This window comes from Schistocerca piceifrons, chromosome 2 (assembly GCF_021461385.2).
Source record: "Schistocerca piceifrons isolate TAMUIC-IGC-003096 chromosome 2, iqSchPice1.1, whole genome shotgun sequence".
Lineage (NCBI taxonomy): Eukaryota > Metazoa > Arthropoda > Insecta > Orthoptera > Acrididae > Schistocerca > Schistocerca piceifrons.
In genome coordinates, this window is record NC_060139.1 from 773,625,337 (window position 1) to 773,646,582 (window position 21,246).

General features: G+C 47.9%; 1 protein-coding gene and 1 pseudogene across 1 annotated transcript in view; both read right to left on the bottom strand.

The window, feature by feature from the left end:
• Positions 1-21,246, bottom strand: part of LOC124775842 (T-box transcription factor TBX20-like) — a 235,516-nt gene that overhangs the window by 60,997 nt on the left and 153,273 nt on the right. The window lies entirely within an intron of this gene.
• On the bottom strand, positions 1,428-1,545 carry LOC124778748 (annotated as a pseudogene).

A 21,246-nucleotide genomic window follows, 5' to 3' on the forward strand; every position in this document is an offset into this window, starting at 1 on the left:
AAAGTCATATATAATTTTTCTAAGGGGACGTTTCAGTTTATGCAACTGCTTAAGAAGCAGAAGATCCCTGGTTCGAGTCCCGGTCTGGTATACATTTTCATTCGTCACCACTGATTCCACTGAAGTCCCGATGCAGCTGATATTATAAGGTCCTTCCCTTTTCTTTTCTTTCCTTTCTGCCCCTCCACTTTCAGTTTACATTATATTGGACAGAATTCAAAAATTTGCATTTTTTTGGAATTGTCTACATTGTGTAGATTTTCATATTAAAATAAATAAAATAAAAGTGAATCCTATTTAAATGATAACAGCTGTTTGGACAATCCTTAACTACTGTTTAGAAACGATGAAGATGTCAGATTCTAATTACCAGTACCAACAGATACGGAATACTTGGAGTCTGCAAGTGTCGCATAACAAGTAGACGTGTCTCGTCCAAGTGACAGATCGCTGTATCCTGAATGAGGAAAACAGCGGCGCTGCCGTGGGCGGCGTGTCGGGGCGGCGTCAGACAGCGGAACAAAGCAGCGGCTCCGTGGGGCATTTCCCGTTAGTCCTATTTGCGGCGGGCTCGGGCAGCGCTGCTATATCACTCCATCGGCGGGAGCAAAGCAATATCGACCGCGCCGGGGAAAGGGGCCGCGCTCCTAACTGTTATGTCTGATTGCTTTAAATGTATTGCGCACGCAGGATGTTAATTTCACGCCTGAGAACGTATTGCTGGGGGCCGCCGGAAAAAGCTGGCCGTCTGGCGGGCAGCGCGGCGTCGCCGGGGGCGGAAGATGCGATGAGGGGCGCTCGCTGCCCAGGAGCCGTGGCTGGCGTGTGCCGGGCGCATTCCCGCCCATCTCAGGCGCTACTCACACAAGGCGGCGGTTCTCTCGGCCTCGCACTGACACACGCTATGACTCACCCGATGACCGGAGTAGTAGCTACAAGAGCAAACTTGCAAGTGGTATTTGCACCTATCTACCATTATTGTTCTGAGTATTGTCTTCTTGGATAATCGAAAGTACATTGACAATTATTACAAACAAAAAATACAAATCAGAAAATAAAGAAAAGGAGAAACTTACAGATCAGTTTCCTGATTTTCTAGCCGCTTGATTTCTTCTGAGCTATCCTGATACAGTTTTTCAATGCTAACGTTCGGAGAATGAAATAGCATGATAACTACGAGTTATGGCATGTCAACAGGTACGTCAACACCACCAGTCGACAGCTGAGCACTCCGTCTTGAGGCCACAAGTGGCCTACCGGGCCCATCCGACCGCCGTGTCATCCTCAGAGGAGGATGCGGATAGGAGGGGCGTGGGGTCAGCACACCGCTCTCCCGGTCGTTATGATGGTATTCTTGACCAAAGCAGCAACTATTGGGTCGAGTAGCTTCTCAATTGGCATCACTAGGCTGAGTGCACCCCGAAAAATGGCAACAGTGCATGGCGGCCTGGATGGTCACCCATCCAAGTGCCGACCACGTCCGACAGCGCTTAACTTCGGTGATCTCACGGGAACCGGTGTATCCACTGCGGCAAGGCCGTTGCCTAGTCGGCAGCTGAGTGTTTGAATTAATTCTCATTTATTCTAGAGAAGCTGCACGGTCGTCAATGGTATCTGTTCTTTCGAGAACAGTTACTATCTTCGTACATGTTAATGTCATCCCGGTACTTATTTCTGCTAAAAGCGCTAGCCGTATGTAAGCTGCATGCAGTTTCTGAAGAATCCAATGCGCTACAAATCCCATTCACCAATTCGTTAAGACAATCCACGAAAGAGTAAGGTTAACTAGCGCAGTTTGTACAGAATCACGGTTAAACTAATGAACTTATACATCAGTTTAGTTCAGTCAGCTGGCCGGGGTGGCCGAGCGGTTCTAGGCGCTACAGTCTGGAACCACGCTACCGCTACGGTCGCAGGTTCGAATCCTGCCTCGGGCATGGATGTGTGTGTGATGTCCTTAGGTTAGTTAGGTTTAATTAGTTCTAAGATCTAGGGGACTGATGACCTCGGAAGGTGAGTCCCATAGTGCTCAGACACATTTGAACCATTTAGTTCAGCGAGACGATTTTGTAGCCTTTCTCTCATATGATTACTAGCGTAGGGTAGGGATACTTGAATCTCCAAAGTGCGTTACAATTGCACCGGAACACTGATCCTGTTCATCGCTAGGAACTAATGGATTCCCGCCGCGCATCCGTGTGAGACTTCGCATGAATATTATATATGAATGCGGAAGTGACCGAAAGGACAGACACCACGCATTCATAAAGAAATGGCTCTGAGCACTATGCGACTTAACTTCTGAGGTCATCAGTCCCCTAGAACTTAGAACTAATTAAACCTAACTAACCTAAGGACATCACCCACATCCATGCCCGAGGCAGGATTCGAACCTGCGACCGTAGGGGTCGCGCGGTTCCAGACTGTAGCGCCTACAACCTCTCGGCCATTCCGGCCTGCCACGCATTCATAAATAACTGATGGGCTGTGAATCCACAACCATCAGCTCAACAACAGTCGACTTCCAGCGGTAATCTAACATTAGCAAGAATGTTAGACATGGACAGAGACTGTGGATAAGTGGTGGCACTAGGTGGGAACGTGTTTTGGCCGGGAAGCGTGCTGAGATAGTCCGCACATTTGCGATTAACAATGTGTCCAGGTGGCGCAGTGGTTAACGCAACAGCCTAGTAAGCAAGAGATCCCAGGTTCGAATCCCGGTCCGGCAGGAATCTTCACTCGTCGACGCTGATTCCGGTGCAGCTGATACCAACAGTTCCTTCCCTTTCCCCCCTCTCCTCCTTCAATTTGCATAAGTTGGCGTGACATCACATCTCTGGGAATCGGAGCTAGGACCTTTTCGCTGTAATTCTGTGGCGCAACTAAACTGAAGTGTGATGGTCCTTAATCAACTGGCACTCCCGGCGTGTGATAGCCGGGCGTGCCAGCCTCCGCACTTGTGCCGTGCGACATTTCCTTCCCGGGGCCGGGTCAGAGGGCCCGCAAAGCGCCAGCAGCAGCAGCAGCAGCCGCCACCGCAGGTCGCTAACGAGCCGTCAGGCGGCCCGCGGGGTGCCCGGCCGCTCCCCGCTCTGCCAATTAGCGCCCGCTGGGTGGGCCCGTCTCGCCGCCTCTGCTGCAGCCTTTATTTACGCTTCCTGTGGCGTCAGATTCTTCACCCGGGCCGTTTCGCAAACCAACAGCCCACCCGGGTGCACGCTGACAACACGATACGGGCCACGACGAGCGTGTGAATTTCACTGGCCTATCACACGAATCAGAAGACAGAGAAATTCACGACTGAGGGACAGCAAGGAGAAACAGGTAACAAGATCGCCTTTCGTGTTTGTCGTCCCAGACATTTTGATCTCTTAGTTGTTATCTTAACCGATTCGTGCCTGTAGAAGACATCGCACAGTTCTTAGACTCCCTTTGATGCAGAACACTGATTACACTGAAACTTCAGGGCAGGTTAAAATAATGTCGGTCCTGGCCTCTAAATAATCCACAGGCGAAGTTCTTAAACTACTACGGCTTACGATTTGCCCTCACAGCGCCAGATTTGCCAATACCGATACCGGTATCCTCTCTGGCTGCAGCGAATCAGTTCCATCAGTTTCTCCGCCTTGTTTTTTTCCTTCCAGTATTACTAGTCCTGCAAGATACACAAGTTAGGTTCAGTGAAATTTGCGAGTTGCGTGGAGTGGTCGCGCGGTTTGAGGCGTCATGTCACGGACTGCGCGGACACTCCCTCGGGCATGGGTGTTTGTGTTGTTCTTAGCATAAGTTAGTTTAAGTACGTTTAAGTAGTGTGTAAATCTAGGGATCGATTACCTAAGCAGTTTGGTCCCTTAGGAATTGACACACATTTGATTATATGAAATTTGTGAAGTAGGGCAGGTGTACTGGCAGAGTCGGAGCTGTGAGTGGGAGTCACGAGTCGTGTCGGACGACTCAGTCCGTAAGACGACTGCCCGCGAAAGACCAAGGTGAAATCTGGCACGAAGACAGAGTGAGAGGTTCATTCTAGAAACTGCTGTTAATGTTTCACCAAAACGTATAAGTTTTAAGTAACAAATGTGTTCTTAAAGTGCGGAATCACCGATTTCCCAAAAAGAAATAACAGTGCTGACTGTTTAAGGTGTGTGTGTGTGTGTGTGTGTGTGTGTGTGTGTGTGTGTGTGTGGCAACTTTGGGCTGAAATTCCTTGAATACATTTGTGTGTCATATTGGGTGACTGAGCGACTTTGAAAAGCCCAGAGTAACCGAAGTGCTTGCTTGTCAGAACTATAATTATGTAAATTCGTTAATTTATGGTCTGGTTTGGATGACCTACGGTAAGGATTATCAACGTAACCGTCTGTTGATCCGTACTCAAGCGTCCCAATATGTAAAAAATGAAGAGTTTTCTTACACAGTTACTAATTTCTATCATCATACAGTATAAAAGAAAGGAATACAAGAGAACTCCTCATAAATGTCATTTATTTCTGGAGCTAAGAAAGAAAACTGCCTTCTTTGAGATAAACGACTTACCAGAATACCTTAACGCAGTGAAAAAATGCTGTAATATTAAGTCCGGCAGTCCGATTGGACGAAACATTTGCTTCTGCAGGAAAGCAGGCTCATATTTAATACTTATTTTATTCCTGGGGATTGTTATTGAGCATTAGGCGATGGCAGGTTACTTTATCGTTTGCTAGAGACAACTATCCACACTTCAACGATTGTACATTGTATCCGTTACTGAATGAATTACTCTTCATACACTGGTTCGATGGCTGATCACACACTCCGAGCTGAAAAACCATGAGATGCTAATCATAAATTACTTCACTGCCTGCAACGCAGGGGCCGGCCGAAGTGGCCGTGCGGTTAAAGGCGCTGCAGTCTGGCACCGCAAGACCGCTACGGTCGCAGGTTCGAATCCTGCCTCGGGCATGGATGTTTGTGATGTCCTTAGCTTAGTTAGGTTTAACTAGTTCTAAGTTCTAGGGGACTAATGACCTCAGCAGTTGAGTCCCATAGTGCTCAGAGCCATTTGAACCATTTGCAACGCAGGAGAACCTGTAACGAGACCTGGCACATCTTCGGAGGGCGCAGCAAAGATCGTGCACAGGGGCAGAGATGTTAACAACCGGCACTCCTGGATAACTGCACCTGAGTATCACTTTAAATATTTCATAGACTTTCGTTTCTATACTGGTGCCCAATGTGCTGTGTTTCTAATTTGTAATGAACGTGTGGGGGAAGGTCGGGGAAGGATCGATTCCTATAATCAAATCCCTATGCTACATCGTTACAAGATCATGGCGAATGGACTACCTCCGCTTCAGACGTACAATAAAAGAACACCTAAGAGACGCAAACAGAAAAAATTCACACGATTCGCAGGCAGATGAGGAAAGTGGTGTGGGGCTAGGAATAGCATTCTGTCACATAATCACAGCAATTCCAAATCTAGGATTGGGATATACTCACGACGTGTGGGTCGCAAAGTTACGAGAGGAAAACTGGAGAAATAGCTAAAACCGACGAACATTACTGGTCGTGCTTTAGCTCTCGGAAGATGGGTTAACAGGTGTAAAAATACTCGTATTACCCACAGCTCCTAAATGCATATAATTAAGACTCTATTATTTGTGTAGGCGTTCTATTAGGACGCCCCGCACTGCACGCGAGTATTCCGTGCCCCACCTAAGCCCTCTTTTTGCATACAGTAACGCAAGAGGCCGTCTGCCACCACGCAGACGCGTTTTTCTCCGTCCGTTTCCTCTTCCACCCTCGGCGGAGCGGGCAAGAAGAACAGTGGGAGCTGCCACGGCAGGAACACGGAGGCGCGGACGCAGCTGTATCCAGGAAACGAGGACACATGGAGAAAAAGAAACGAGAGGAAGTCGGCCCGCGGAGGGGAGCCAGCGGCGAAGACGGACGGCTGCGCAATGTTTTGTTGCCGCTCGTTATTGCTGTTTTGCTGGCTCGCGCCTGCGAGCGATGTGCACGATGAAGCGCCGAAAGTAAAACAACAAATACAGCGCGGCGGGAGCTGGCGGAGCCACTGATTAAGGAGGCGGTAAATCTCCGGGGGGCAGGGGGGGGGGGGGGGGGGGCAGGCGGGCGCCACCAGCACCGCCGGCCGGTCGCCAACTCGTGCGGCCTGCTGACCCCCGCCAAGTCACGGCGTCTGGGGTGCTGACTCCGCGACGTTGTGTGTATATCGCGACTCGTACGTAAACGTTCACAAATTATACTTCAAGCAAAATGTAAATTGTGAAAGAGTATCTTGCGAATAAACTCAGCAGGCAAAATTCAAACGAAAATTTGTTCCATTTGATGATGTGCATGTGTGACGCCCGAATGTCTAGCATATCATTCCCTTCGCGTGCTGGTGTGGTTGGGAAGCGTGCTATTGAAGCTGTTCTAACCTGTCGTTGGGCAAGCTGTCCCACTACTGCGGTATGTGGTCCTTGATATCGCGGATACTGGGTTGGAAAACAGTAGGTGTCTGAGCTAATCCGAAAGGGACAGAACTGGTGATCGTACTGCCCACGTGAGTACCTCAACATCACGCGCAGTTCATATTGACAAGTGCGATGTCACGAGCATTGTCCTGCTGAAAAAGGCACCAAGATACTGTAATGTGAGAGATAACGCATACCTTCGTGCCGTCAAAGCTACCTCAGTCACTACCAGACGTGACTTGGAGTCCGCCAGATGACTCCCCATACCGTACTGCTGTGCCTCTCCATTCTTGTCGACGATGACAATCCGACGTAATGCAAAACCTCTGTTCATCGCTGAATACAAGGCACCGCCATTCATTTTCCTCGGTCACGGCGTCAGTACAAATGCAGCCGTTTGTATTGTCTTGTTAACAGCAGCTTTCACTTGGGATATAATTCACTAGTGTGCATGCCGCCATACTCCGCCTAATGGTGATCGACGACACAGAATGCTGCAAGGAGTCCATTACTTCATCTCGGATAGCAGCCGCATATGTGAAGGGGGTACGATGTGATTTGGTCACAAATGGCAATTTTGACCAGACGTGGTCGACTGAAACATTGTCCTCACATTTCCACACAGTCCAACATGGGGCGCCTGTCACGTCCGAATGACCCATAAATTTGGATACTGCATGATACACTCAGGTAGACAAATGGAGACCCAGAGTGAGGCCCCGTTCAAACTCTGTCCACTGCTGATAATGGTGTCTCAGACAAGTACGTGGGATCTCCGTGTTGTTCACAATGATCACTGAACATCTTATGATGTTCACATCTTTTGTATACCCCACGAGGCCTAGTAGCGTCACTGAACACTACTGGTGACCGTTCTCCGTGTCAAAGAGAAATGCAACTGCTATCGCTGACATACCCGCCGATGATGTGTACGTGTATGAAGTTATACTGACAACCGACGTTGTCTTGTGGATTCTTCACTTTTTTGTCAGGCATTACATAAATCCTGACCAAGAGGGACGAACTCTTTACTAGCGATACACAGAATAAGGAAATGTCCACGAAAGTAGTGCACGAACGACTGTGTCCTCAGCCTCGACCGGCTACGGTCTACTTTATTCAGGAAGTTTTGACTAGAATCTGAGTGACAGTTAACTGCAGGTAAAATCTTCTGGGTTGATAGGCCGCGTCCTATTTTTTCTGTACGATCGACGTTTCGACTCCTCTGCTGGGATCTTCTTCAGGATCTGTGTTGTCCACTATTGACTGAACACGCCAATGAAAGCCTGCAGACTTACATCAATGACAGTTGTTCCCCACTAGCCGTACTCACCAGACTTAGCTACATGTGAGTTCTTCCTCTTCCTCAAGACGAAAATCAAAGTGAAAGGATGAAGATGTGATACGGTGGAAGGGGATTCAAGTGAACTAAATACCTTAACAACGAAATATTCCCAAGACACATTTCAAAAATGGCAGAAACGTTGAGAATGGTGTACGCTCCAGCAAGGAACTACTTTTATGAAGATGGCGCAGAATTAGTTCTGAGAAGGACTTAGTAATTTTAATTAATGGTTTTCGCGAACTTTTGGAAACCACATCGTAGTTAAACAGCCGGCGACTATAACCATCGCGATTACGCAGTCCGATGGCATTAACAACAGTGGGAAAGTGAAGGAATCCACGAGTGACAGTTTGGCTGAAACTGGTGTGAAGGAGGTTATCAGACGTGAGGTCAAAGCTTTCAATATGTTACCTGTGCCACCGACCTGGAAATTATCAGAAAAATTAACATGAAAATTAGTTTTTAACAGCGAGGACGTTAGAGATGGGTACCCAGCTCGGATTTGAGAAGCATCTGGAAAGGAAACGAAAGTCCCGATTTGAAAAGAATCTTCCCGGAATTTGGCCAATGCTACTTAAGGAAACCACTGTAAACCTAAATCTGGATGGTTGGACAGTTGTCTGACTGACGGAGCGCTACTGGACACCGGCCGATGGTTTGCTGGCGATACGTCACCAGGTGCCGTGGTCGCTGTACTGGCGGCTATACTTAGCCGCGGGTGCTGAGCAGGTCCTAAATCACGACGGCGCGCGACAAAGTCTGTACGCCGCGACGCTGGCGCCATTAGTGCCGGCCCGCTGGGCGGCAAGTGGGCCGCGCCGTGCAGCCACGTCAAATCCGTCTCCGTGACGGACCCCCGACACAACAAGTGCTCATTTCTCCCTCTTTCCGCGCGCGCCTCCATTCGTTCTCGAGAGCCGCCGACTCTCGACTGAGTGAAATACTGGCTGATAGGTCTACTGCTGCATAACTGTATTTTCAACCCAGCCTTCGTTTTTCTCTTTGTTCCTACAGTGACAGTTTCATCGAGTTGCCATGGAAAAATTCCACAATCCAGTTCTTTACCATTATTGAGGATTCTAAGGAGGGTTTCGGCAGCGCAACGCACAAGCATCATCAGCATGTTGAGTATACGGTATTGCATTTATCTTAACCATCCCAAATAACTTTTTGTCTAGAAGAAAAAAAATTTCTAGCAAATGTCTTTAGCTACCAAAGGGATAGAAAATAGCTTGACTGGCTTTCCTGTAATTTTATTCTTTACGAAGATATGAAGAGGAGTTGCTCCTTTTTAAATGGCATTATGTATTTTCTAGTCGGTAGGTCACCTCCTCTCCTCAGGGCCTGTTCATGCATGGTGTTCTGGATATACCGATAGAATAACTACTATGTATCGAGTGGCAGCATATTAACTGAAAACGGGCAAACCAGAAACAGTAAGAGACCTCTTAGAGGAGGAAATTCGGACCCTGAGAGAGTTCAAACGCTGGAGAGTGAATTTATGGCAAAGGGTGCGGAACAACTGTCAAAAGGCCGTAGGTTGTATGCATCGTTCCCCAATATCAAGGAGCGACTGAGGATGAAACATATTAACCCCAAGCAGGCATGCTTCATTTCTTAATCGGCCATGGGCCATACTCCACTCATTTACTGCGTGTAAATCTCGGTCAGAAGGTTGATTGTGCATGTGGAGAGAAAGGGCGTCAGAACACATACTTCTGTACTATTACCGTTGTTCGCAGGGCAGACGACTAGAGCATTCACACGACGACATCACATACAGAACAAATCAAATGGTTCAAATGGCTCTGAGCATTATGGGACTTAACATCTGAGGTCATCAGTCCCCTAGAACTTAGAACTACTTAAACCTAACTAACCTAAGGACATCACACACATCCATGCCCGAGGCATGATTCGAACCTGCGACCGTACATACAGAACAGACGTTGTGGCTCGATCTCAATGACTGTGTACACAGAATATTTAGAGTACTGCATAAAGAGTACGTGCAACGAAGGACTACGAGCAGTAATGAGCAAAGGCAACAAATTATTCCACAGACAGTACCAGTGAGACAGATGACAGTAGTAGTGGTAGCACAGTAGTCATAGCACAGTCAACGTTGGCACTAGCGAAACAGACAGCATAGAATAAGGACTAAATGTATAGTCACCGAAGTGTCGCGAAATCAATTGTTCTTAAGACATTAATATTAGATTGTAAGAGAGAAGCGGGCGTAGGGCAGAGCATATACTGCTGTGTAAAGTAACCCATCTGAGGGCGAGAGGCCCAAAATATTCCTGTGGTCCTCTCCCTAGGTTGCAGGTAATTTGTAAACGACAGCGAATAATATAAAAATAATCAACGTGACATTTTGTAAAAACGGGGCTTCTGCCGCATGTTCGCATCGTTCTCGCATGATATTTCGACGGCGTAACTCGCTGTCTTCTTCCGGTGCTCCCCGAGAATGGTCCTTGGGCGGATCGTCCCAGTATTTATACCCGTAAGGTGCTAGGCGCTCCTTAGTCGGTCCGCGCCGCATTGGGTTTTCCCTCTGCGGTCCGCGCCCGCCAGACGCGGTTCCTATGGTCCTCTCTGGTCGCTGGTGTTCCCACTGCCGTCCGCGCCCGGCTCGGCCGCTCTCTGGGGTCTAAGTCATCTGAGGTCTGTCGAAACTGGTCTGAAATGTCTGATGCTCTGTCTCATTGCTGTTTCCTTGGTTTCCTCTTCCGACTCCAGTTCAGCGCTCCGTAATCGGTACGCGCCGGGTCGAGTGTTCCGTCCACGGTCCGCGCCCGCCAGGCGCGGCCCCAAAGGTTCCCTCTGATCGTTGGTGTTCCGACTGATGTCCGCGCCCGACTTGGACGTCCTCTAGGGTCGTGGTCGTTACCTCAGGAGTGTCAGGACAAATCTGTAGTGTCTGGTGCTCTGTCCTGTAGCTGTTTTCTCGGTCCCCACTCCTGTTTCTTGTGAAATCTCGGTGTGTTTTGCGTTGAGTCTTCAGACGTTCAAGAGCCGGATCCCAGGCCGTGCTGAGCTGGTATGCAGTGTCACGGTTGATGAGATTCTCCGTGATCTTGATCTCGATGGACTCTTTTATGACACTGTCACTATATCTAGGGGTCTGTGTGACAATCTTGGTGTCACTGTAGATAATCGAGTGACCGAGCTCTAGACAGTGCTCTGCTATGGCTGATTTGGTTGCCTTCTGACTCTGGTGTGCCTCTGGTGTTCTTTGCACCTGATGTCCACCGTTCTGGTGGTCTGGCCGATGTATGACAGCCCACACTCGAATGGTATGTAGTAAATGTCTGGCTTCTGTAACCCCAGGTCAGCCTTTGCATTCTACAACATTGTCCCAATCTTAGTGGGTGGTCAAAATACGCTCTTGATGTCATGTTTCATGAGAATTCTGCCGATGTTAGCAGAGATCGGTCCAGCATATGGTAAGTATGTCACCCTCTTCGCTTCTTCTGGTTCGTCTTACTGGATCCTGTGGTTGAATACGGCAAGTATGTCACCATGGTCGCTTCTTCTGGTTCTTCTTACTGGATCCTGTGGTTGAATGGCATGTCGAAGTGCCTCCTGGATGTCTAAAATTGTTCAAATGGCTCTGAGCACCATGGGACTTAACATCTGAGGTCATCAGTCTCCTGGAACTTATAACTACTTAAACCTCACGAACCTAAGGACATCACACACATCCATGCCCGTGGCAGGATTCGAACCTGCGACCTTAGCGGTCGCGCGGTTCCAGACTGTAGTGCCTAGAACCGCTCGGCCACCATGGCCGGCTCCTGGATGTCTCTTGATGAGAATCCATTCTTGCTGAACACCGACTGTAAGTGTTCTATTTCCATCGCCAAACTGTTGGGGTCTGACAGATAACGTGCTCTGTGGACTAGAGTTTTGAGCACTCCGTTTTTCTGTGCCGGTTGTGCTGCCACGGATAAGGAATACCGCACATGGCAAAATGGCGCTATACAAAACCGGCACTGAGGCAACTGTGGTGCACCATGGGCCACAGATGGCAGGTCTGAAAGACAGCTGCGAATGGACGTGCAACCACTGAGCAACTGACTGTCGAAATGAACCGGGTGGTTACCAACAATGTCTCCTCTACAACAGTTCAGCGAATTTGCTGCGTATGGGCTGCAACAGCAGGCGCCTTCTTCATGCGCCCATGCTGACTGCTGATAATCGGCTCCAAAGGCTGGAACTTGCAAGCCAGTACCGCAACTGGGAGTCCACTGAGAGGCGACATGTGTCCTTTTCAGATGAATCACTTATTATGCACCATTGGACTACATCTACATTTACATCTACATCTACACACATACTCCGCAATCCACCATACGGTGCGTGGCGGAGGGTACCTCGTACCGCAACTAGCATCTTCTCTCCCTGTTCCACTCCCAAACAGAACGAGGGGAAAACGACTGCCTACATGCCTCTGTACGAGCCCTAATCTCTCTTCTCTTATCTTTGTGGTCTTTCCGCGAAATGTAAGTTGGCGGCAGTAAAATTGTACTGCAGTCAGCCTCAAATGCTGGTTCTCTAAATTTCCTCAGTAGCGATTCACGAAAAGAACGCCTCCTTTCCTCTAGATACTCCCACCCGAGTTCCTGAAGCATTTCCGTAACACTCGCGTGATGATCAAACCTACCAGTAACAAATCTAGCAGCCCGCCTCTGAATTGCTTCTATGTACTTCCTCAATCCGAACTGATAGGGATCCGAAACGCTCAAGCAGTACTCAAGAATAGGTCGTATTAGTGTTTGATAAGCGGTCTCCTTTACAGATGAACCATATCTTCCTAAAATTCTAGAAATGAACCGAAGACGACTATGCGCCTTCCCCACAACTGCCATTACATGCTTGCCCCACTTAATATCGCTCTGCCATGTTACGCCCAAATATTTAATCGACGTGACTGAGTCAAGCGCTACACTACTAATGGAATATTTAAATATTACGGAATTCTTTTTCCTATTCATCTGCATTAATTTACATTCTTCTATATTTAGAGTTAGTTGCCATTCTTTACACCAATCACAAATCCTGTCCAAGTCATCTTGTATCCTCCTACAGTCACTCAACGACGACACCTTCCCGTACACCACAGCATCATCAGCAAACAGTCGCACATTGCTATCCACCCTATCCAAAAGATCATTTACGTAGATAGAAAACAACAGCGGACCTACCACACTTCCCTGGGGCACTCCAGATGATACCCTCACCTCCGATGAACACTCACCATCGAGGACAACGTACTGGGTTCTATTATTTAAGAAGTCTTCGAGCCAGTCACATATTTGGGAACCAATCCCATATGCTCGTACCTTAGTTAGGAGTCTGCAGTGGGGCACCGAGTCAAACGCTTTCCGGAAGTCAAGGAATGTGGCATCCGTCAGATACCGTTCATCCATGGTTCGCAAGATATCATGTGAAAAAAAGGCCGGGTTGCGTTTCGCAGGAGCGATGCTTTCTAAAACCGTGCTGATGCATGGACAGCAACTTCTCTGTCTCAAGGAAACTCATTATATTCTAACTGAGAATATGTTCGAGAATCCTGCAGCAAACCTATGTTAAGGATACTGGTCCGTTGGGCGTTGATATGTACGGCGTGAAATATCTGTAATTAAACACCCTACGATAATCGTCGGAAGAGTCAAGGGCAGAGGAAGGAACGTTATTGTCTGCTAAATATTTGCTGGGTGGTCTCGTCACTCTGGAAGGCACAATGGGTCAACGCAAGTATGCATCTATCTTTGAGGTCCATATTTAGGTCTTCCAGGGCTGGTCAAGTTAATGTACGTAAGTAATCCAGTGTTCAGTATACTGTTCTGACCCAGTGATACCGAGACTCCCCGGCGCACTTTACATGACGATAATGTTGTGACTCGTCGGTGCCTGTGAAGGACCCGGCAGCACGGTGTAGCAGTGGCCGGCGGCGACGCGGGCGATGCTGCCACCCAAGTGGAGATTCTGCGGGTGTCGGGGCGGCGACCCGCGTGCGTCGCGGCGCCGTATGGCTGTCAGCGCGCGGCGGTGATTTAGCGCCACCCGGCCAGCCGCGAAGACAACTTGTTTGAACGGGCAGCGCGCCCGCCGCAGGTAATTGGGCGTCCCGTGCCAGCGCCCAGCGGCACACCGCTCCTCATTACGGCCGCGCGCTGACAGTATTTATGCGTCCGGTTCGACGACGCGCCGGTGCACCGTCTGTCGCCGACGCCGACGCCGAAATGGACACTTCCCCGCAGTGGTGAGTCTTCCGACGCTACTCTGTCGAGCTTAGCACTCTGAATCCGACTAATAATATCCTTATCTGCCTCCCATGGCGATATAAGATTATCAACGGCACGCTACATACTTTCCTGGCCGCCCAAATGTGCTGGCAGTTTTCAGTTTGGAAATCGCCTCAGCCACTTTACAGCTGTAGGTGGAGACGTTTTCGTCCGTAGTCCTCCAAAATGGGCATAGGTAGGGGACCAGGAGGTTCTTTTCAATGAGAGTAGTTCGCGTGATAGTCGGCGTTTCCAACAAACGCAGGGAAAGCTCTGAAACAAAATGTATTCACAGTTGCGAATATGAACCACCTTCGGCTGTATTTTGGAATGACGCCAATGAAACTTTGTGCCAGACCGGGACTCGAACGCAAATTTCTTGCTTCATGCGCGCAGTCATCTTAACCGTTTTGGCCACTCGAGCATGAAACCACAGCTCTCTGAGACTGCAGACGTGTGTGCAAGTTGCGTTTGCGTGAGTGTGTGTGCGCGTGTGTGTATGTGTGTCTGCTGCTGACAAAGACTGAATGTCCGAAAGCTATAATTGTGTGAATCTTTTTACTGTGCCTATCGCGACTCAGTATCTCCGCTATATGGTGAGTAGCAACATTCCTGCCGGCCGGAGTGGCCGTGCGGTTCTAGGCGCTACAGTCTGGAGCCGAGCGACCGCTACGGTTGCAGGTTCAAATCCTGCCTCGGGCATGGATGTGTGTGATGTCCTTAGGTTAGTTAGGTTTAATTAGTTCTACGTTCTAGGCGACTGATGACCTCAGACGTTAAGTCGCATAGTGCTCAGAGCCATTTGAACCATTTTTGAGCAACTTTCCTTATCTGGTATTGTTACATTCCATCCTGGATTTTCCATTGTAGGATATGAGTAGATATCGCTGGCAGATATTACGGCTGAAATGGTGGCCAGTCAAAAACCATAAACACACAGTATGGTGTAATTAACAGCCAGTATATTCCTGTGACCTGCATTAATCACTTTTGTTTATCAACTGACGTTAATATGTGTCAAAACAGTGGCAGAGATCGTAACAAAGCGGCAACACCATGTTAGACACATGATCTTTGCCTTACCAGAGGTATTATCAGGAAAGAGGAGGTGGATATTTATGTAGCTAAGTGTTTATCATGTCCCTGTAAAATCTTGATCTCACAGCGATGGCGTGGCTGCAACATTGTAAAATCGCAATTCACTGATTCATGGTGACATATACAAAAGTTGTGAACAGAAGTTGATGAACATAAGTGGCGAATGCAAGTCACAGGAATATACTGGCTGTTGACTGCGCCATACTGTGTATCAATGGATTTCACTGTGCACAATGTCAGTCATGTTATCTATCTTCTTGTCTACTCATATCTAGTAATACGACAAATGGTCTGTAAGACAAGAAATATGTTTTTTCGACGATGACATCTCACAGACAGGTCAGACTAAGTTTAACATGTAAGTAATGTTTTCAAATGCGTAATAACTGCTTGTTCCTATGCTTTGTACTGTACGATTTGCACACTTTATTAATTTTCAGTTCAGCATGCACAGGAGAATGGCTATAAAGCCGAAATTATGATTGTGTGAAATAAATGAATAGCTAACATATTTCTTTGAAAAAATTCTATATGACTGTGTTCCCCCACGAAGGAAAGATCATCATACTATTATTGTAGGCCAAAAATCACGAACCACCAACGAAATGTAAGCAGTGGCAAATGACACGAATTGTTTCTCGACAAACACAGGATTTTTTTTTCTTACCGCTTTACGCAAACTGAGTTGAATGTGTAACAAATATTCCTTATTCATCGTACTTTATTGTTGCAAGAACGCACACTACACTATGCGGTTAAAATAGAAGAACACAGTAAACATAACCTTCACATCTGACCACATTTGTCGAGTTGAGCTTACTTTGGTCGTTGCGATACAGACTGCTTCACTGGGACAACTGGATCTTAATTTCGCTGTAATATCAGTAAAAACATGTTTCACTACCTGTTATGACGCGCTTCAGTAGCCCTGCATACTGTTAGCTTCATCTAGCAACTCCTAAGCAACACGCATTCACCCATGTTTTTATTCCAAAGTCAACAATTTTGGAACAAATTTTCCCGTTTCTCGCAATATATCATGGTATCAGCCAACCGATATACCACCATGATCAGCGACTTCAGTGATTGTGATTCTACAATCATACATGTTCACTTCTCTCACTTTTCACACCTTTTCATATGTTGATTCCATGGCGCTCGTCACATCCAGCGCACACACGGTCTTCTCCGAAAATGCTTATACCACTGGTAAATCTTTGTTTAACTCATAGCAGACTCACCAAAACAAATACCTAATATTTCGAAAAATTTGCTACTTTTCATTTGCGTCTTATAGAAAATTTAATAGACATTCTCTAATCAATTTTATACAAAATTAATAAACGACAATACTACCGGTATCAAAATATATGCAAATCTAATGATTTTTCCTTGTGTAGGAACTTTTTGACTGGATTATAGGCAACACACGTTGCATACGCATATTGCAGAGTATCTGCATCCCACCGTCTCGTAGGGATATAACAAATGAAAGGCCGCCCAGCGTCTCCACGAGGTGTCAGCGAACATTTTGACTCTAACAGCAGTTGTTTCCGATAAGTGATCTATTACCCCCCAGATATTTGGCGCAAAGACTTTGAAACGCCCTGTTTATGAAAAAGAAAGCTGCAGAAACGGCCAGACAGAGTTCCACTAGAAGAATCCTAAGTAAAAGTATTTCACCCTCAAGCAGGCAGTCGACTGTACATTCACCCGGCTGATTCTCGAATACCAGTCATCTAATCATTAAAATCGCGAATAAGCGATTACCGGTGACGTTACCCACGGAGACACACTATAATGTAGAGTGCTATAATAGTACTGGCCAACACCGTTCTGTAGTAAGCACGAACGAATATCTTCTGTAATATTGCGGCGACAACATGTCATTCCGAAGTGTCTGATATTTACGGATCTTTTTCTCACCACTGGACTTGAAAATGGCTCTACAGCCGAAATCACGATAGTGAAATAAATAAGTAATAAAACCTAAAGTCAGATGGCAGCAATGATTTCCCTCACATGTAAAGCTACTGACAGCTGATAACAAAGTAAATTCTTGGTGGTCACAATGTCTCTACTTGCACAGTGTCTACATATATGTACACACTGCTTCATTAAGACATGCTCTCCCTGTGCAGGAATCACGAAATGTGACAGCGTAAGAGTTGTGGACTTCGTGATATGTGCAAATTTGGGTAGGTCTCGGACATTCTCTTGTAGCAAAAAATTTTAAAGCGACTACTCGCAATGAGCGAGAAATCCGGGTTCGAGACCCTATCTGGCACAAATTTTCATGTGTCGCAAACAGCTGACGTCAACTGGGTTTCGGAAAATGCGAAACCATTTAGTACAACAGGGTAAATATCCAACAACGCTAACATTGTACATTCGAGCTCAGGTGACAAATGTCACGGGATATCGATATGCACACATACAGATGGCGGTAGTATCGGATACTAAAGCTACAAAAAGAGCAACACATTGGCGGATCTTTCATTTGTACTCAGTTGATTCATGCGAAAGGATTTCCAACGTGATTATGGCGGCACGGCGGAATTAATAGACTATGAACGCCGAATGGTTATTGGAGCCATTTCGGAAATCGTTAGAGAACTCAATATTCTGAGATCCACAAAAGCTGTGCGGAGAGTACTGTATTTCAGGCATTGCCTCTCGCCACGGACAACGCAGTGGCTGATGGCTTTCACTTAACGACCTAGAGCAGCGGCGTTTGCGTAGAGTAGTCAGCGCTAACAGACAAGCAACCCTGCGTGAAATAAACGCAGAAATTAATGGTGGATGTACGACGCACGCATCCGTTAGGACAGTGCGGCGAAATTTGCCGTTATGGGCTGTGGCAGCAAAAGACCGATGCGAGTGCCTTTGCTAAAAGCACAGCATCATATGCAGCGTCTCTCTTGGGCTCGTGATCCTGTCGATTGGACCTTAGTTGATTGGAAAACTGTAGCCTGGTCAGATGAGTCACAATTTCAGTTTTTAAGAGCTGATAGTGTGCTTCGAGTGTGGTACAGACCTCACCAAGCCATGGAACCAAATTGTCAACAAGGCACAGTGCAAGTTGGTGGTGGCTCCATAATGACGTGGGCTCTGTTGACGTGGAATGGACAGCGTGCTTTGGATGTTCGGCTGTTTGGAGACTGTTATATCATAGCCAGTAATGCCAACCGAGCCCGCTGCCAAAAGGTTGGCAGCATCAAAGTCCGGACGCCGTCCGCATAAGCAGCGCCAGCGAGACAGGAAATCGCCGCAAGTCTGCGCGCGCCACCGCTGGCTTCTGGTTTCTTAAGCGCTGGAGTCGCGAGCGCTAGGACAGTTCTGTATTCGCCGCTCAGTTGTATACTCGCCACCGAATTGTGTACTTGCTAGTCAGTTGTGTGTTCATCGCAGCAGAGTTGTTGTTTGTCGTCAGCCGACGCTGACCTAGCCGCTCCGACTCGAACTAGACAGATTTCTGTAGACACGGAGTTCACTACTGTGTTTCTGTATCTTCGTTAATAAAGATAAGTACCGACTTTTATTTAATCAGAGTGTTTGGGTTTCATCTTTCTGTTCACTGTTCCAGCGGACCGGTCGGCCCGCTATTAAAAGTGTGGCGGTGACTTCGTAAGCCGTTTCTACAGCGAATTGTTTGTCGCTACGAACGCCGCCACAAAAGAGACCATTTGCAACCATTCATGGATGGCATGTTCCCAAACAACGATGGAATGTTTATGGGTGACAGAGTGCCAAGTCACTGATGGGCCACAATTTTTCGCAATTGGTTTGAAGAACATTCTGGACATTTCGAGCGAATGATTTGACCACCCGGATCGCCCGATATGAATCGCATCGAACATTTATGGGACATAATCGAGAGGGCAGTTCATGCCCAAGATCCTGCACGAGCAATCGCGTTCGTCTACAGAGGTTGCTTGGCTCAATATTTCTGCAGGGGACTCCCAACGGCGTGTTGAGTGCGTGCGACATCGAGCTGGTACACTACGCCGGGCGAAAGGAGATCATAGGCGATATTAGGGGGTATCACATGATTTTTGTCACCTCAGTGTATGTTACATTTCAGACAGGTTCATCAACACAACCGGACTAACACTACACATGAAATCACAACATTCACGCTGCTATTTGGGCTCACCTCGTAGAATACAGTCAGACCTGTACCGCTGCCAGCGAGAAGAGTTTCTCCCATTCCGTGTGAGGATAGACGGCCAGACGGCTGGGCTGACAGAGGCCGGCGCCGCGTCCCCGCGCCGTGGGCGACGGCGCGATGTGTTCATTAGGAGCGGCCGTAAAGCGCCGTCAGTATTTATGGGGCGTGTTGGGCGCCCAGAAGCGCCGCCCAGCGCGAGAAGCGGCCATTAAGGTTAAGTTTAATGGACTGCGCCCGCCGGTGCGTAATTTCCAAGCGCGCCACGCCCGCGCGATTGTTGAAAATTTAATGACGGCCGGGGCAAAAATTTGTGCCGGCTCACCGATTGTGCGGCTCGGACGGAGAAATGCGGGGAGAGCCGAGAATGGTGCGCGGGGTTAGCGAGGATTAACAAACGCCGCCAGCGAGCTGGCGCCAGGAGCATACAGTCTAGACGTGCGTACTTGTCGGGAGGGAAAGCGGGTCGCGTTTTAAGGGTTACAGTTCAATGCGGTGCTCTCTGCACCGACACCGACGCTAAACGATTCGGCCTGGGTGGCACACCTGTCACGCACGTCTCCGCGGGCACTGACCGTGAGATGCAATTTCGGTATAGGAATTATCTCTTACGTATATGAAGCAGTGTGTATGTGTTTATGTCTCGCAATCCTCCTTAACCCCTTGACCGATTTCAACCAAACTTGGCGCAGAAACAGCAGGCCTAACGGGTATCATCACTGTTGGTTTCTAGCTTCATAACTACGAGAGGAGCAGAGATATGGGCAAAAACGTGCTTAGTTCCTAGCATGTAGGCTGCCCTGAACGTCAGGTGTGTGGAAACAGTCCAGCCTGCCAAATCAACCTGCTTTTCTGGGCAGCCTAAATGTCAAGGATCCCGACATGTGGGCTCCCCTGCATGACAGTCATGTTTGTTGAAGTAGTATCGGTCTGTTTTATCGACTTGCTTTGCATGGCAACCTGCACATCAGTGGCAAATAAATGATTTTTGAACTCGCTGTTGTTTAGCCTCCCCTGAATTACAGTTGTGTTGTGGGAATAGTATCGGCCTGCCTTACTGAACTCTGTGTCAGGGGCTGAAGGGTATGGATGAAGATAGGCTGAGATGGATGGAGCAGGAGGTGGACAAATTGATGGGGAGGCAGAAATGTATCTAGAGAAGGACAGATGAGGAAGGTAGGTGGAAGGTGTAGAGGGATAGTGGTCAGGTGGCACAGATGAAAAGAGAGAAGGGCAGGAGAATATGATCAGAGGAAATGGAGACGAAGATATGGCCAGAAGGGGTGGAGGAAATGGACAATGAGGGTAGATGGATGAGATAAAGAGAGAGAGAGAGACAGAGAGAGGAGGAGGAGGAGGAGGAGGGGGTAGTAGATATAGGTGAGAGGATGAAATGGGCAGAGAGAGGGGGGGAGAGGTGGACATAGAGGGGAGCAGGAGGAAGTGTGTTCAATATTTGTGTTGAATGCACACATCGCCGAAGCTGTGGGGAAAAGGCTAGTTCGTAATATTTGTCGAAAGGTTGGAAAACTGCAATCAATCCTGAGACAAGGTACTTTGTGATCGTAATTGGATAGTGGCACTGGGACAGAAATGGCATCCAAGATTGTCCCACAGACAGATCTGTGGGTCTTGCTGGCCACGTGAGTACCTCAAGATTGGACAGACAGTTCATAGAGTTACGCACCACCTGTTGACGAGCATTATGCTGTGGAAAAAAGGGGCCACTGTACTGTTGCTTCAGAGGTAACACAGAAGGACGTTGGGCATCAGTGACGACCCGTTTCTTCAACCACTACCAGCTCTTGTCTGAAGTCCGACATCCAACATGTCTAGTGTTCTCATGGTGTAGGAACCATTGTCCATAAGATTTGGGAAACA